Source organism: Cryptomeria japonica, chromosome 3 (assembly GCF_030272615.1).
Source record: "Cryptomeria japonica chromosome 3, Sugi_1.0, whole genome shotgun sequence".
In the NCBI taxonomy this organism is placed as follows: domain Eukaryota; kingdom Viridiplantae; phylum Streptophyta; class Pinopsida; order Cupressales; family Cupressaceae; genus Cryptomeria; species Cryptomeria japonica.
The window spans coordinates 95,756,443-95,774,374 of record NC_081407.1 but is presented as its reverse complement, the minus strand read 5'-3'; the positions used below and the strand labels follow the sequence as shown (position 1 = coordinate 95,774,374).

The 17,932-nt window shown below is 37.0% G+C and overlaps 2 non-coding genes across 2 annotated transcripts; one reads left to right on the top strand and one right to left on the bottom strand.

Annotated features, from left to right (window-relative positions):
- Positions 1-5,732: 5,732 nt before the first annotated feature.
- TRNAN-GUU (transfer RNA asparagine (anticodon GUU)) lies at positions 5,733-5,806 on the top strand. Its single transcript has one exon. It is a non-coding gene; the product is annotated as a tRNA-Asn (tRNA).
- A 323-nt stretch (positions 5,807-6,129) lies between these two features.
- Positions 6,130-6,209, bottom strand: TRNAL-UAG (transfer RNA leucine (anticodon UAG)). Its single transcript has one exon. It is a non-coding gene; the product is annotated as a tRNA-Leu (tRNA).
- Between the last annotated feature and the right edge of the window lie 11,723 nt (positions 6,210-17,932).

The window sequence follows — 17,932 nt, the reverse complement described above, 5'->3', positions numbered from 1 at the left end:
TGAGGAAAATGTCCCCCCCATATGAGAGAAGAAGAGAAGTCAAACTGTGATCATCCCTCAATGAAGAATCTGCACCAAAGATAGAAGCTCGATGTATGAAGAAACTGCTCCACGAACGTCGAACAACATTCCTCCCCTTAGGAAGAAACAAAACCAAAGGTGTATCCATGAAGTCTCCCCAATCATGAAGGGAAGATGTATGAAGAAAACTCATGATGAAAGGAATCTCTGAAAACTGCTCAAGTGTCCCCATGTCAATGCTGAAAGATACCCCTTCCAAAGATGGTAAACTGTGCCATACTGCTGAAAAAGGAACTCCAACATCTAGTGGAGATGGATGTAGAACAATGTCCAAAGACTCATGTGTCTCCTCAAAGAATAAAGAGACCTCCTCCAACTGCTGTACATAAGTATCCACAATCATGTCAACCTCGAAAGAATGATCATGTAGAGAATGAACAAGAGGGTCAGAGTGTGCCCTCGCAACAATCGAAGAAGGATCATCTTCATCAAAGAGAAGATGTATGTCATCAATGATGTCTCCCAAATCTGCAATGTAGGATTCCACAAACAAACCTGCAATGTCTGTCATGTAATCATCCCATGAATCTGAAGCTGGAAGACAATGTATATCCTGCTGCACTGAATCACATGTAGGCAAAACTGTCGCACTATCTGCATCATCAGGTGCAATAGGTGATGTGATATCAATATGAGAAGATGAAATAGAAGACTCAAGAACTGGGTTACATGTGAGAATCCCCATGTTCAAGTGTCCAAAGTTCTCCTCAAAATCTGAATCATCACAATAAGTGTGATCAACATGTGTAGAATCATCAAATGTGAAATCATCATCATCAACAAAATCTGAAAAGGAGTATAACCGAGATGTATGATCAACCACCCCAGTTGCAATGATAGCTCTAGTCTCCATGTCTCTAATAAAAACCGAGTCAGGTGTGAACTCCACAACTTTCTTAGTTGCGCCATGTGTGATTTGATAGATAGAAAGGAGATTGTTTGTCAAGTGGGGTACACACAACACATCATTGAAGGAGTTATCCCCAATGTCAATAGATCCTTTCCCAATCACATCCATGTATGTATGATTGCCCATCAAAATCTGTGGCATGGTGCAAGGCTCAAATGTAGAGAACATAGACTGTGAAGATGCCATATGATGAGAAGCCCCTGAATCTAGAAGCCATCTCTCTGAAGTATGATTTGTTGTAGCACATAGAGCTTGTCCTTTTCTTGTTCCAAAAGAGTGAGTTTTTCCACTTGTAGAAGCCATGAATGCTTGCCCTTTTCCTTTTGAATGCGAGGAAGTGGAAGTTGATGAATCATCCTTCTTGTAGACTTTAGGCAAATCAATGTTATGCTTTGTGAGCTCATCAATCTTCTTAGTATGGCAACGATGTTCCTCATGACCAATCTTTTTACAATAAGCACAAGTAGGTCTCTCTCTCTTTGGTGAATTATCTTTCTTGGAAGAAGATGAATCTCCTTGTTGTGGAGAAGATTGTGCTTTATCCTTAGGCTTTGATTGCCATTTCTTCTTGTTTGAGTTGTCCTTTCCTTGATTTCCTTTGTTCCCTTGATTTGCCACCAATGCTTGAGACTTAGAAGAAGCCTTAAGAATGCCCATGCTTATCAACTTAGTTTGTTCCATCATCAACATTTCATTGAAAGCATCAAATGTAGGCATTTTGTAGCTTGAACCCATTGTCATCCTATGAGTTTGGAAACTAGAAACAAATGCTGCATATTCTTGTGGAAGCTTCCCTATCAAGTTGAATATCAATTGAGTATCCTTCTTATCAATGCCACAATCTTTGAGTTGTGCCCTCAACTCATTTGCCTTAGTGACATAATCTTGTATAGTATCAAAGTTCTTGGGATCTAACATGGTGAGATCACTATCAATTTGATATCCCCTAATCTCATCAACTTGACCATACAAGTCTTGAAACTTTTGCCAAGCATCCTTGATTAGAGTACATTTCTCAATATGAAAAATGAGATCCTTTGATACATACTTTCTTAAGGTACCAATTGCCATGATATTTTTAGTGAGCCAATCTAAGTGACCAACTGGATCAGCCTTAGGATCAGCTGGAGCAACAATAGTTCCATCAATGTAATGAGTGAGTCCTTTTTCCATAAGTTTACTCCATGCATCAATTTTCCAAGTAGCATAATTATGTGGAGTTAAGAGAGGAAACTTAGAAGAACCCATAGCAGCAAAAAGGAAAGAACACAAGAGCACAAAAGCACAAGAGACACCCCCCAAATTCAATCAATCAAAGTACCCCCCCAAAAGTGATGATTTTGGCACTTTATACTTAGTGCAATTACAATGAGCCACTTGCAAAACAAGGCAAAGTGGGCTTATGATGCAAATTTTACAACTTCTCAATTGAGATACAAGAGACTTCAATCAATAATGCAATGAATCTAACTGAGATTCAACCAAATATACAAGTACCAAGAGAGCCAAAAATGGCCAAGATCTGAAAGTACAATTTCTACTTACAATGACATCAATCTGATAGCATCATGTTAAAGTAGATGAAAAAATACGCACTTTCAAAAAAAACGGCACCTGAAAAGGAGGTCGGATGACCCCAAACGAAGCCTCTGAAGTTGCAAAAACAGGGATTACTCAGGGACAGTCACCAAAAACTGCATTTTCTGAAAAATCCGTGCATCAAAATCAAAAAATTCTTTCACCACTACGGAGAGCACGAAATTCTAGCCCATTTCAAAAAAAATTGCACCCAAAAAGGAGCAAAAATGAGCAAGTTATGGCCATTTGAAGTTGAACTGCAAAATCAAAAATGCAAATGAGAGGGGGTCAAAAAATTTTCAAACCCTGCTGATGTGGCGCTGACGTCAGCAAAACACTAGGTTAAATTTGACGGCCGTATGACCGTCGCCAAAACTTCGCTGCCTGGCTGACTGGGCGTCCGTACCGTACGGACAGATTACGTGGACAGTTGACTGGATATTCCGTACTGTACGGATGATGATGTGGCAGAGGTGACTGGGCTGCTGGTGTGGCAATCCGTACGATTGACGTGGCGTACGGTTTGCTCTGCGTGTTGTACGGAAAGTTCGACGTGTCTCGCTGACGTGGCAGTCCGCGTGGCGGACGAGCTGGCAGTTCCCGGAGACCGAGGGTCGGAGCGGCGCCGGTGACGTGGCGGAGCCCGGGAGCGGAGCTGCGTGGAGCGGAGGAGTGGGCGCGTTGCTGGGCGCTGCGGGAGCCGCTCGCGGGAGGCGGCGGAAGCCTGGGAGCTGCGGCCGGAGCGTGGCGCGGGCGGCGCCGGGAGCAGCTGGAGAGGAGGTTGCTGCGGGCGCCGGGAGGCGAGGACGCGGGGAGCTGCGTTGCCGGAAAGCGGAGGTGGCGCCGGGGTCGCAGAACGGGCGGAGGTCACTACCGGAACGAGGACGCCGGACGGGAGCAGTCGGTCGCCTGAACGGTACGGTCTCTGCGGGAAACCTGCAAAATCTGCAGGTCACGGAGGTACGGGGGGGTCTGCGGACCCCCCAAAAAAAGGATTTTTTTTTTTGTTTTTCAATTTTTGATTTTTTTCGAATTCTTTTTTTTTTCAAAAATTTTTTTTTTCAATTTTTTTATTTTTCAATTTTTTTTTTGATTTTTCAATTTTGAAAACAATTTTTCAGAAAATTTTTTTTTGAAAAAAATAATTAATATTCGAAAAATCCGTACGATTAGCAAAATTGGGGAAAAAATTTTTCCTCACCAAAATAGGTCAACTTTATAACCAAAATTCATGGAAACGGCCTTCCGGACGCAATGGCGAGGTCGGATCTGGTCTAGGACGCCTCCAAATGACGATGCTCCTCAGATCTGCCTCTTGACGTCGCAATAATGCCTCTTCAAGACGAATCAATGAAGCTCCAATAGCTCTGATACCATGTTGGATTTTGCCAAGATCAAGAAGTCATTGAAATGTACAAGATAGAGACATAATATGGGACAAGAATAAACTGTATTCTCATTAATAGAAAATGATCAACAATCAACTGGATTATCTAGTTGTTGCATACAATGTAGATGAGCCTGCTTATATAGGCAAGGCTAGGGATATGTATGAGCACACAAACATGACATGTGGCTCAATAAGAAACAAGGGTAGGTAGGAAATAGGTGTGGGTAGGTAGGAGAAATAATATAATATTCCACATGAGGTGGATCACCCACCGAAGGTGGAATTATCACTCCACAATAAGTGGATATGATAGTGTAATAACAAGATCAACACCAAAAGAGGTGGAATTTCTCCTACACACACTATCCCAATGTGGCACAAACACCCAAGTGTCTCATATCCAAACTACTATGAAATGCATTATCCTAAGTAAACTTAAGTAAGTGTAATAATATCCATGATGAATAATTATTTACACCAACAATGTATTTTGAAACTTTTTTCTTGCAATGGCTTGGGAAGTAGGAATAAACTAAATTGTGGTTATTTGTTATTTTGAGTAAGAATTTTGGTTAATTTTTTTTTTGTATCACGTTGATTGCTTCTTTATATTCTTTATTTTAGGCCACCTCAAAAGATTTGTTCAATATATTCAAAAAGATATTTGATTATTGTATTCTTCTTAGATGAAGACTTTGTATTGTTGTTGTTCATCGAATAAAGATTTGTGCCTCTGTGTTTTTTGGGAAAGTTGTGAGAGATGGTGCAAAAATATTTTACAAAGATATTCATATATGTATTTCACCTAATGTGACAAGTTCTTTTGGTTAAATTCCTTTCAAGAAGGAGGAGTTTGCTTTACATCAATTTGAAAGAATAACCCCCACCTCAACCTTTAAGTAGACCCACTCAATAAATGGCAAAACCAAATAGGTATATAGTTCACTTGATTTTATATGGTGTTTTTCCTTGATTACTACCACTATTGAGACATGAGCTGCTATGAGTCAAGTGATGGAGACAGATGGTAAAGAGTCATAAAAGTGGGTCATGCATGATGAGATGTCTTCTTTAAAGAATAATGTTTCTAACTTAACGGAATTGAATATGGTATAAGATTTTTAATTTTCAATTACCCAAGTTGACATCTATTTGTTTTTTCTTAACATTTGTAGCATCTTTTGTTCTTAAGATTGAGCAAATGGATGTGAAGACAACTTTTCTACATGGTGACTTGGGAGAAGAAATACACATGACATAGCTTGAACACTATGTGGTATAAGGCAAGTAATTAGCTTTTAGATTGAAAAAAACTCTATATGATAACAAATTGTGTTAAAACATATGATCAAAATTTTGATTCATATGTTTTGAAATTGAAATTCATATGATCCAAATCTAATTATTTTGTATACTAAAATGAGGATGGTACTCACTTCATTATTTCATTGTTATTACTTATTTTCTTTGTGAACAAGATATTGATATTATGTAGTAATAATAAATAGATAGTTTATGATCTAAAGTCTTTTAACTTTCACTCTAATTTGATATGAAAAAACTAATATGCTACATAAGATTGTATGTTAGTGATATGATGCCTTAAAAATGCTACAGTGTGCAGAATATATGTCGCTTCTAAACCGTAAAGGATGACAATACACCTTCATTAAGAATAGATAGCGATGTTAATTCACCTTCATTAAAAATAATGATACAAATTATTGATTAAAACGCTTTATGAAAACGATCAGCATACGTCATCAAACGTCAGCTGGAGTAGCTCAGTTGGTTAGAGCGTGTGGCTGTTAACCACAAGGTCGGAGGTTCGAGCCCTCCCTCTAGCGTTTACCTTATAACACTGAGAACTGTACTATAGATATTTGTGGTTAAATTTTTCTTTTTTACGTTATAACACTGTAAAAATTAATTTTCTACGTTACGAAAGCACATTGTGCTGTGAAATGGATTGATAGTAAATTGGCTTTCTTACTCAACTTGTGTTGATCCAAGAATTACTTCTGCTGGAAAAAGAATAATGATAAAAATTCAACTGGAAAAATGGTTAACTCCAGCTGATGAAATTGAATTTGTACCTTCGCAGACAAGGAAAAATAACACTATATTTAAAATGGTCATAAATAAATTTAGCAAAACATTTCATCAAAGTTGACAGCTGTGGGATTTGAACCCACGCCCTTTCGGACCAGAGCCTAAATCTGGCGCCTTAGACCACTCGGCCAAACTGTCACGATAAAACTTACTTAATTCAGTTTTAATTGTTTTCCAAGCAGAAATCAAATAAATTTTGAGAAATACTCTTCAACACCAAACTTGGAATACGCTAAAATCTTTGGTTCTTTAAATCACATTAAATTGGAGATTGAGGACCTAAAGAATTTAATCAAATATCTCCATCACTATCACATGGCTTTTGTTGATCAGATCAGTTATTTTTTAAATAGTTAGGGCAAAAGTTGACTAGTTTATCTTGTATTTTTGAATTAGAAGACTCACCAAACTCTTAATAATTAATTTCCTACTTAATTATTTTTTATTATGATGCATTAAAAGTTGATTGCATGTTGCAATGACCAATCTTTTTATTTACAAAGATGATATTTAGATTATTTTTAAAAATATTAATTTGGAAGTTATAATCAATTATTATAGTATGAGTTTTTTACAATATTTGTTTTTTATTTAATTGTGTTTATTTTTAATCATGAACATTATGTGATAAAAGATAAGTAATTAGCTTATAGATTGAAAAAAAAACTTATATGATCTCAAATTTCATGTCTTGAGGTTGGGATCTGTAAGTTCCAGATTTGACTCTCATTATAATTTGAACAAATTAACAGACATAAGATTATATGTTATAAACCATACATGACATAAGATTATATGTTATAAACCATACATGATGCTAATAGACCTTGATTAAAATATAGAATATATATATTGAGGAGAAAAGTTGTTAAAACCGTCAGCATACGTTAGCTGGAGTAGCTCAATCAGTTAGAGCGTGTAGCTGTTAACCACAAGGATAATTTTTTCAAACGAATAATTTCTTATAATTTTTCAAACAAGACTACAATGTATATAATGTCATGGAATGCCTTTATTTTGTTTCTGATTCTGAAACAAAACAATTTCCGTTGGCTGAATTTAAGCCACCCAAAAAAATGAAATGGAAAATTTTAAGACGTCTACAGACCAAATAATCTATGGAACCAAAAACTGTAGCAATATACTTCAAACTAATTCCAAATTTCTGATGTGCTTAGAATAAACCTGCAGCAAAATCATACACAAACAAACTGATGTAGCAGCCTTGAAACAACAACCTGCAAAATGAATAGCATAACAAACCAAAAAGAAGTAGAGTTTTTTTACAATGCATACTACACTTCCGTATATGGCCACGTGGTATTTTTAGTCATAACATTTTTAGCATTTGTCATGGCACATAACAACTGTCTAAAGCAATTAAAGGACAAACTTATAATACGTGTCAACCCAAACTTTGGTATGTTATAATTTAAAATAAAACAAGATAACATGATGGGTGTGTGCAACAATGTTTGCTGAAGGTGAGATTTCTCATGTGTGTTTGTTTTTAAATTGATTTATCAACTTGAATTTCTCTATATTATGTTAATCTCAGTCTATTTATATGTTTATATGTAAATTAATAACATTTTCTAGATGTTTCGTAAATGCTAATGGCATACTAATTTTGTTAATGTGACCAAATGTAGTAGGGCTGAGGATGCTTATGAAGACCATGTTTCAATCAACAACAAATTTGTAAACAAATTGAAATGTATTTCTCATATTCTTGATTACGTGAATTTTAGGATTGCATGCTTTCACTGCAATTAACTTGTTTAATGAAATCTAATGAAATAAATGTTCTAACTAGTAGCTAACTGAAGAATCAATTGTGCTATGAAGATGCATGCCATTTGTCTTATCCGACAAGACTTATTAGTTCCTGCCCTGCATGGAACTATTGGTAAGGGTTCCCATTAAACAGTTATTAAACATATGTTTGAACAACCAATAGCATGGCTTGATTTGTGCTATGTTAAAGACTATGCTAAGTTTTATATAAACTTAAAAATAGAAAAGTGACCAATTTTTAATGGTACAGTATTATAAGATTATTTTGGAAGTTTTGATTGGCTGAGGCAGAGACGTGGACAAGCAAGCTCCGTTCTCAATGCAAGAGAACTCACCAAAATCTATGCTCTGTCATTGCATTGTAGGGTTATTAGTTCCTGCCTGCTGGAACTATTGCGGAGGGCTAGAACGTTAAACTGTGATTAAACTATGGACAAATAGCCAATGACAATTCAAGCTTTTTCATATTTGTTTTAAGTTCCCTACTTTTATCAGCGGAGTTTGCATTTTTTTTAAACTAAATTTTAGCTGAAAGTATTTTGGCGCTCTGCTATTGGTTTTTGTTTAGGGTTTGCAGAATGTCAGATGAAAATTTTAGACTTACGATGCCCCTCCGCACATCTCACTAGGCATTGCTCTGTCGTCACTCTGCACTTTGTTCTATCCTCACTCTGCACTGTACTGTTTTGGCTTCGCATGAAGAAAATGCAACGAACAACCCCTGCACTCAAAGGAAATGCATACAAGTCATATGACATATGTCAATAGAAATATAAAACAGGGCATAGAAATAAAAAGAGAAGGCACGTGTTGTATACAAGGAATTTTTAGCAATTATTTTAATTACTTTCCTAGCAAACTTTTGGACAATTTTCTTCTTGTTCAATATATAAAATGCTATAAAGCAGTGATAAACACCCTTTTCTAATTCTTCGGAACACAAAAATCCTTCTTTTGTGTTTAGTTTTCTATACAACATCGATTTCTTGGCGGTCTTGTGGAAAATTGTTGATATGGTAAGAATTATGTTTAGCTTAGGATATTTTGTGTTCTATTTCTAGCCCATTTTTACGTATCTTGAAAAGCTAAATTTTGGTGGAAAGATTTGGTGTTTATGGAATGTTTATGATTTTTTTGTTGTTATTGAAAAATTACCACTCTCGCCGATTTGTCATGATGCAAAAGAAATTTGTGCACCCAAAAATGTAGAGCTTTCTAAAAGGAAATTTTGATGAATCTAGCATTGGTTTTTTTTTGCAGGCAGAACAACTAGTTGCAGGGGAGACACACAACAATAATGTCACATATGAAGAGGTAAATATTTCTTACCGGTTGTTTCTGAGTTTGATTGTGTATTTTTTCATCAACTTTGTAATTCATCATCACAATGTTAGAAAGATCAAGAATAGGAAATTTAAATGCTGATGATTTTAAATTTTATCTCATTTTTTCTTTTATATCCAATCATGGTTAGGAGATTCTAGAAATAGGTTGCTTTTTAACTTTGGATCCCTTTCTTTGGTATTTGATTGTAAGAATTTTATAATAGAAAATTTTGATCTGGGTGTTGAGAAATTTTCCAATTGTTTAATTTTTCTTCCTTTTCATCAAGTGTCGCATACCAGAGAAGTCATTTTAAGAGGTTTTAATTTAATAACAGAGCCCTGTGATGTTCTCGTCTCAGATATAGTTGTCTCAGGCTTTGGAAAGGACTTGCCCTCTTACCCCCCAAAATGCCCCTTCATCTGTTTTACAAGAAATCCCAACATTAGAACTGGTGGATATGTTGCAACTAATGTCAAAGATGATGGAGGCGCCACCATCTCTAAACCTTCAAAGGCTTGAGGTTTAATGCTTTTAGAAGCCTCTAATTGCTGTAATTTTTTGTTTGTTGTTGGAGTGAAAATCCCTGTGGGGTGTGTGCTCTGTGAATGCAGGTGTTTATCAGGTGTCGCATACCAGGGAAGCCATTTTAAGAGGTTTTAATTTAATGGGCTGCAATTGACTCCCTTCAAAAGAGAGTTTTTTTGGTCATGGGCAGAGCTTGAATTTAGGAAATAAAGGTACTTATTAGGGCATCTTCTTTCTATTGTATGACACAATGCACCTTTTACAATGCAAGATTGTTTTTGCATATTGCTTCACTTGGCATCACCAATAATCTCCATAAGAATATCGTCCTTGTTTGAAATGATGGAACTAGTTTGCATCTCTCATAATAATTTATCGGGCAACAATCTTGGAGATAAACTTGGTTGCAGTGTGGCAATCAACACATACTCGAAGGTTTTCAATGACTCTAATAGTTGTTCCAAGGGGTGTATTTAACAAGCCAAATGCAATTGCCAACCCCTCACTGTGGTGGCAGAGGAAAAAATATTTTTATCCCTCCACATCATTCAACACATGTTTTGAATTTGGAAGAAACCCTGCCACCTTCATCTCCCATGACAATTCCTCCAACTTCACATAGATCTCCTGAGTCTGTGGGTGTGATCTGTCTCAAACACAAAAAAAATGTACCATTTTATGTACTTCAATCCAACTAAATCCAGGAATATTTTGAATTTCTCTTATCTTTCATACATCTCCTCACTGTTTGAACCTTGTCCCTTCTGCCAACGTCGGCATAGATGTTTGATAGAAGATCATATGCTTAAGTGTTTTTTCTGATCCATCTAAAAAAGGAGAGTTGTTGTAAATACCCCTAACCTCGTATTCTTATGTGATCTATAGGAACCAAGCAAACACATTCACGTAACTGCCACATGGTTAATTGGCATTTTGATAATAATGTTTAGAGTTTCCTCAAGATAGCCAGCATGGCCAAGCAGGTCAACCATGCATGCATAATGATCAATTGTAGGACTAATGCAAATAAGAGTCAATGATGCCATTGAAGCATTTACAGCCCTCATCCACTAAACCTTCATGGCTGCATGCAAATAAAACACCCGAGAAAAGCTTCCATGGTCAAAGTGTATTCTAGAGTGCTTCATTAGTTCAAAGACTTTGAAAACATCCTTGCAATTCGCAAAAGCCATTTGTGCAAATCCTGCAGTCATTGTATCCCACGAGACCACATTATCAAACAATTCATGTGCCTTGTTATGCTTCCACATTTTGCATACATATCTAACATGGCATTTGCAACTACAACATCTGAGCATTATCCACTTTCAATGATACTTTGATGGATGTCCATACCCTATTCCAAAGCTCCCATTTTGGAACACGCTAACAGGATGCTGACAAAAGTTGTGCAGTTTGGTTTTATGCCCGCCAATTGCATTTGCTTAAAATTTTCCAAGGCCTCTTCAACAAGCCCATTTTGTGCATATCTTGAAATAGGTGTAGTCCATAAGACCACATCTCGTTGAGAAATTTTGTCAAATAGGTCACTTTCCTTTTTTATACTCCCACATTTTGTGTAGATGTCTACCAGGGCACTCACAACTACAACATCCAATAGGAATCCACTTTCAATCTTTGACCCTACAAATTGCATTTGCTTAAATGCCTCCAAGCCATCTTCAATACATCCATTTTTAACATAGCCTGCAACCATCACATTCCATGACACGGTATCTGCTTGAGGCATTTCTTTAAAAAGATTCATAAACTGGGTAAGTGCACAAAGATGGTGGTCAAAAAGGGGGGTATGAGTGGACACTTTTTTTTTTTTTTTTCTGAAATCAGGTGAACCTGAACTTCGAGGAAAAATTTGAAAGTCATCCACTCAAGATATGAAGATAATCTAAGAACAAATATTGTAGCACTCTGAATCTAGTTTCCAAACTACTAAACTTTTTCAAAATTGGATAAGATTAAGTGGGTCAAGTCTTTCGCGCACGAAAAACTGACCCTGATTTTTTCTGAAAAACATAACATAGTGTGTGATGTGCGCATCAAAAAAGTCATAGTTAGATTTAGTATTTTGACAAATCCTTTGGCAGAAAGATAGTTAAGAGTGAGCACTAGAAGATGTGTATTTGTTTGTAATTTTTTGCTGAGTTTTTTTTTTTTATGATTTTTTCAATCGAGCACATCCTGAAAAATTAGGTACCTGTTCGTGCGTGAAGCATAAGTTGCACTAAACAAATCAAAAATACAATTTAAAAAAAAAATTGTAACGAATCAAGTGCACTACAATAATATATAAATTTTTTAAAATTTTGATAAGTATATTAAAAGTTATTCAAAAAATGGTGCACCTATGTCTATGAGAACTATGGAGACACTGGTAAAAGAAATTCAATAATAATATGTTATTGTTGTTCAAATCGAAACAAAATTATATGGTTAGAAAGCTCAGAAGATGGGTGAAAATATTACCCACTATATGAAGTGTAAACCTGATGATGACAAAGTCGATAAACCAAGTTGATAAAATAAAACATGTCAAAAATGAGAGAAATGGAGGGAAATCAAACTTCTAGACTGTAGCTTTGTCATCCAGGCCTATTTCCAAGCCTAAACAGTCAAAAGCGCATACAGGGTACTACAAGTTTAAAAAGCACGTATGGGGTACTTATGGTGTAAGCAGCGCGTACGCGCTTGTTTTCCTATAAATAGGGCGTACGTGCTCTTTTTACTATAAACAACATGTACGCGCTATTGTATAATACGATATTCTATATAATATATGTAATATATAATATGTGTATAATATGATATTGTATATATAATGTGTATATACATATAATATATAATATATTAAACATATATATACACATGTAAGTGTATTGTCTCCCCCTCTCAAACGCATACAAGGTGCCTCTCTCTCTCTCTCTCTCTCTCTCTCTCTCCCTCGCTCTCTTCCCTTCTCCCTTCCTCCATACACCATCCCTCCCTCTCTCCCCTTATCCCTTCCTCCATACCCCATCCCTCTCTCTCTCTCTCTTTCCCCTTCTCCCTTCCTCCATACCCCATCCCTCTTTCTATTCTTCTCTCCCTCCCTCCCTCCATATCCCACTGCAACTGTGTCTGCACTTCTATAGAAGTAAGTGAATTTATTTCTTGTCTACAACTTCCTCTTTTATTTTTATCATGTATGCTCTCCTAAGAAAATTGACTGATGGATTTGTGTGTGTATATTGAATAGGAGGAATAGGGTTTGAAATTGAACCACGGGTGTATTATCGTGACAAACAAGGAAACCTGCAGCAATATTCTTCTTGAATGTGTTTTTAATGAGCAGAGCAGATGTTGATAATAGTATCAACAAAGCAACATGATGAGTCAGAGTACCTGCAATATGTTTTTCAAAAGGAAACAATAGGTAGGAAGAAAAAGAGGGAGAGTAACACAGATGATGTCCTATAGAATGATAGTGGTGGGTATGTGAGAGTTCCCATGTTGTTACACAATGCCTGTCACCTAAAGAAATTAAAGTTTGTTGTATGCATGGTAGTGGTAGTATATGATGATCATCACTTGTCAAACAGCTTGGAATGGTACATACCCATGAAAGAAATCAAGTGTGTAATTCCTATAGTCATAATCGAGATCAGTCTTATAACCTTGCAAATTTAATAGCATCGTATGTTTTAGAACTTAGGCAGTAGTCTTAGGGTTAGGTCAAGCTCTTATACTTTCTTTTTAGCGAAGCCTCGTTGTTTGTTTGCTTGGAGTCTCGTTGTATGATGTTCTTGTAGCGTCGTAAATTGTACGCACTTGCTAGGGTGGTACAATTTCACACCTAGTTTAGCACCCGCCTTGGTGCATTTTGCATTTTGCATTGCATTTCCCCTTTAGCACTTAATTAATTAAATTAATTAGGTCTAAGGTCCTATTTTATCATCTCCCATATCATAAAGTTGGGCCCTTTCATTAAAGTGTGCCCCTTTCATTTTATTCTTCCAATACATCATTTAATCAAAAACCCTAATTAGGTCCTATTTTGAACTTGGGGGCTTGATTTCGGGGGTCAAAACATCTCGAAATCACCTGTAACTTTGGGATTCTCTCTAAAATCATCATATCTGACGGTCCTGAAAATTTGGTGAAAAGTTGTCAGGACCATGGCGCCCGTGCAACATGGTCCCGGACATTTTTCCCGAAATTTTGGGAGCACGATCCAATCATAAAATAAAGCTTAACCCCAAGAAATTGGCGGGATATTCAATCTCTAGGTCGGCCAAAAGTCGAAATTAAGACCTAGGGTTTCATACATAAGAGCTCTCTTTCTTCATTTGAAAGGATCCGATTTTTGGGCTTTCAAGGACCTTCTATGCAGCGAAAGAGCAGATCTTTGAAGACTTCAACAACATTCAACATTCCTCTATCAAGCACTTATCAAATTCATTCATCCACTTAGGGCTTGGAAGACATTGAAGAACAATAGGAAATTACCGACTGAAGATTGGCTTGTACTCCTCCCTTGAGGGTTGGGTATGATTTCATGTTGTTTTCATGTCTTTGCATAAGCTTCAATATATCCTTTATTCATGCTTTAGATCACTTTGCATCTTGATTTAGAGCATTTACATTATCATTTACAAGCAATTAGGGTTTACTTTCTAGGTTGCTCTAGTTTGCTTTCTTGCATTTAAGGACCTTGCACACACACTAGGTCTGCACACACAATACATTTTACAATACAACTTGGCTATTTGTGGAGGTGGAAATCACCGAAGCGGGGGTTTGACTAAGGCAAAACCCTATATAGCCGCCCAAACACCTTTTTAGATATAAGTGCAGGTTTCGGGACTCGGACGATGCCGCAGGTTGCAGATCCGGGAGAAGCAGACTGAGACCGACCTTCCCACCAAATTTCAGAGAAAAAGACCAGGACAGGGGCGTGGGGCGCCCTGGTCCTGCCAGGACAGGGGCGCTGGGCACCCTGGTCCCTACTGGGCGCCCTGGTCCCTGGGACAGGGGCGCTGGGCGCCCTGGTCCGACAGCATTTTCAACATTTTTGACAACTTTTTCCAAAGTGCAAAAATAGCAGTTTCCGGAGCAGTTTTAGGGGCAGAATTAGGACAGTGGCGCCCGCGCCCCTGTCCCGAACATTTTCAGTCAGATTTTAACTCCGGGTACGCACCTGCATTCTTATTTCATCCTTGTATTTACAGCTTTCCATTGTTTAAGTTCAATTCTGCAATCTTGTTATTAGTTCATACTTGCACTTTGGGGTTAGGGATTGAACTTGCATCATTTGATCTTCCAATTTCAACAAAGGAATAGAAATCCTAATAGATATCCCGTGGCTCTCTCTTTCACAAAAAGAAGTAGCCAATTGTGCGATATCTCTAGGCTCTTTTGTATTCCGTAATGTGTGTCAAAAGGTAGGATTAGGGCATGTTAACCTAGTCTCGCTTTTTCCCCTACACATTTTGGTGAACCCGACGTGAATCTATCATTGCTTCCTCTTGCATTGCATTTGTTAGATCTAGATCTAGATTTAGTGTGTTTTCATTTCATTTTCATTATAAAAAAAAAAAGAAAAAAAAAAAGGTGTGTTTGTTTGCATTGTGTGTTTAAATTTTATGCAATTTCAAAATGTTAGATTTTTATTTGCAAGATGATCATATTTGTGATGATTATGAGTTAGATGAAGCTTTAGATGAATTTTTGAAACCTAAATATACCAAACCTTCATTTTACCAAAAACTCATAAACCTTGTTACTATGCCATTTAGATGTGATGAGAAAGATAAGTCAAATGGTTCCTCTCAAGGGTACATTCCTATCAACTCTTCCACTGAATCTAGTAACATGGTTGTGTTCAATTATCCCCTCTATGAGGAAATATCTCCTTTTGAATCAAAAGATAAACATTTTAATAGATATGATCATGCATTATTGGATGATGACCTTGATGACTGTGTGGCTCTTAAAAAATGCTCCCTTCATGAGGATCCTTGTGTGCAAGATGACATTATCCCTACATTTCCTAGTGATGGCCTTTCCTTTTCCAACAAAATTCCCACTAGAGATGATGAATTAATGATAAATGCTTACCCTTCTCCTAAAGTTTGTCTTACCCATAAGCATCCCTTAGAGAAAGAAGATGAAATAATAAGCAATTTCCTTAACTCTCTCTACCCTAAAGATCATATTGAACATATTTTGAGGAAAGAGGATGAGTTTAACACATCTATTGATGCTTTCCCTCCTAAGGATGAGGAATTAATAAACAATGTTATCTCCTCTCCCGAAATTGACAATATTTTAAACATTCCTTTCAATGACCTCACTATTTGGGATGAACCATTAGAAGAAGGTATAGATTATTCTCTACCCCTAGCCAAAGGGGATGAAATAAAGATTGGAAACTCCCTTGATAGTTTCTCCCCTTCCTTGAATCTCAATTATTCTCCCTCTAAAAATAAAGAATCTCCCTCTCCTCAACTTGGTTCTACTCATAAGGAAACCCTAGTTCAAAGCAAGATGGTTAACATTTCTTTCAAAGATCTCCCTCTCAAAAGTGAGACTTTAGAGAGTAGTGTTGATCCTTCTCCTAGAGAGTTTATTCCCCATGTAGATCCTGTGATGATAGAGGATGATATGACCTTTCCTCTTCCTACTAGAACATCAATGCTTACCCCTTGTCTCTCTCCTAAAATTGATTTAATCCGTGATAAGATTTTAGTGCAAGAGAAGACTATCAATAATTCTTCCAACACTTTTGTTCATTCCTCTAAACCATCCTCAATCAATTTGATACATGTGAATGAGACACCTAACAAACCTCTCTTCACTGTCCAAGGTGCTTGTCCTTCTCAAAATTCTCAACCATTAAATAAGCCTATCTTACTGGTTCAAGGTGGTTATGCTAATGATTCTTTTTGCACTCCTAAGAAACCTATTATTACTGTGCAAGGAGGTTATTCTTCTAAGAGCCCTTATGACTATGCTAAGCAACTGACTAGAGAGAGTTATCATGCGGTTGCTCATACCTATAACACAAGAAACAATAGGCAACCTAGTCCTCCTCCAGTTATCCCCACTTCACTTCCTCCTTCCCAACCTATTCTTCCTCAAGCGCCTCGTATTTCACAAATGCTTAGTAAGGACTATGATCTCATAAAACAACTTAAAGCTACCCTTGCTAAGATATCTCTTTGGGATTTGATACAAACTTCTTCTGTTCATCATGGAATGTTACAAGATGCCTTGAAAGATTTGAATGTTCCTCCACCTAATATATCTAGTAATATAGTGTCTTTGGTTAACTCTGTGATGAATCCTAAATCTCAAATTGTGTTTACCCAAGATGAGTTGCCTACTAGTGAAATTCAACAACAATATGATCCCTTGATGATTGTGGTTATCATAAATGACACTGCTATAAGACGAACACTGGTAGATAATGGCTCTGGCCTTAATGTGTGTAGCATTAATCTATTGCATAAGATGAATGTGGATACATCCCTTATTGAGCCTGACTCTCATCCCATTCGAGGCTTTGATAATGTGGCTAAGTCTTCATTAGGTATTATCACCTTACCCATCACAGTGGGACCTGTTACTTTGCCTACTCCTATCCATGTTATGTCTGGAAATCTAACATACAACTTGTTATTAGGGAGACCTTGGATTCACAGTATGCAAGCTGTCCCCTCTACATTGCATAGACAAGTTAAATTCATTTATAACAATAAGACATATACCTTGATAGGCGATACTAATCTTCAGGCTTGTTTGCAAACATCTACTTCCAAAGGGAGTTCTTCTAAGCCTTCCTCTTCTAGTGATGACTCGTTAAACAAGATACCTATGGATAAATCATCACCCTCTAATAATCAAAATTCTTTGGATGAGCCTAAAGCTCCTGAAGAAGCTCCTTCTGGACTTGAGTCTACACATGAAAAGGCTTTTGATCCTGAGAAGGTTCTCGCGGAAGACGATTGGGGATCTCTTGATTTTAATCCCACCTTTGTAGGTGAATATAGGGTTCCTCCTAGAGATCTTAAAGGTAAAAAGAAGGAAGAAACTAGAGATCAATCAGTCTTACCTGAATCTATGAGCAATAATTTTGTGGCCGCTTCTCAAACTTCTTCTCCTTACACCTCTAATTATGAAGAGTTTGATTCTTTGTCTTATGAAAAACCACCTTC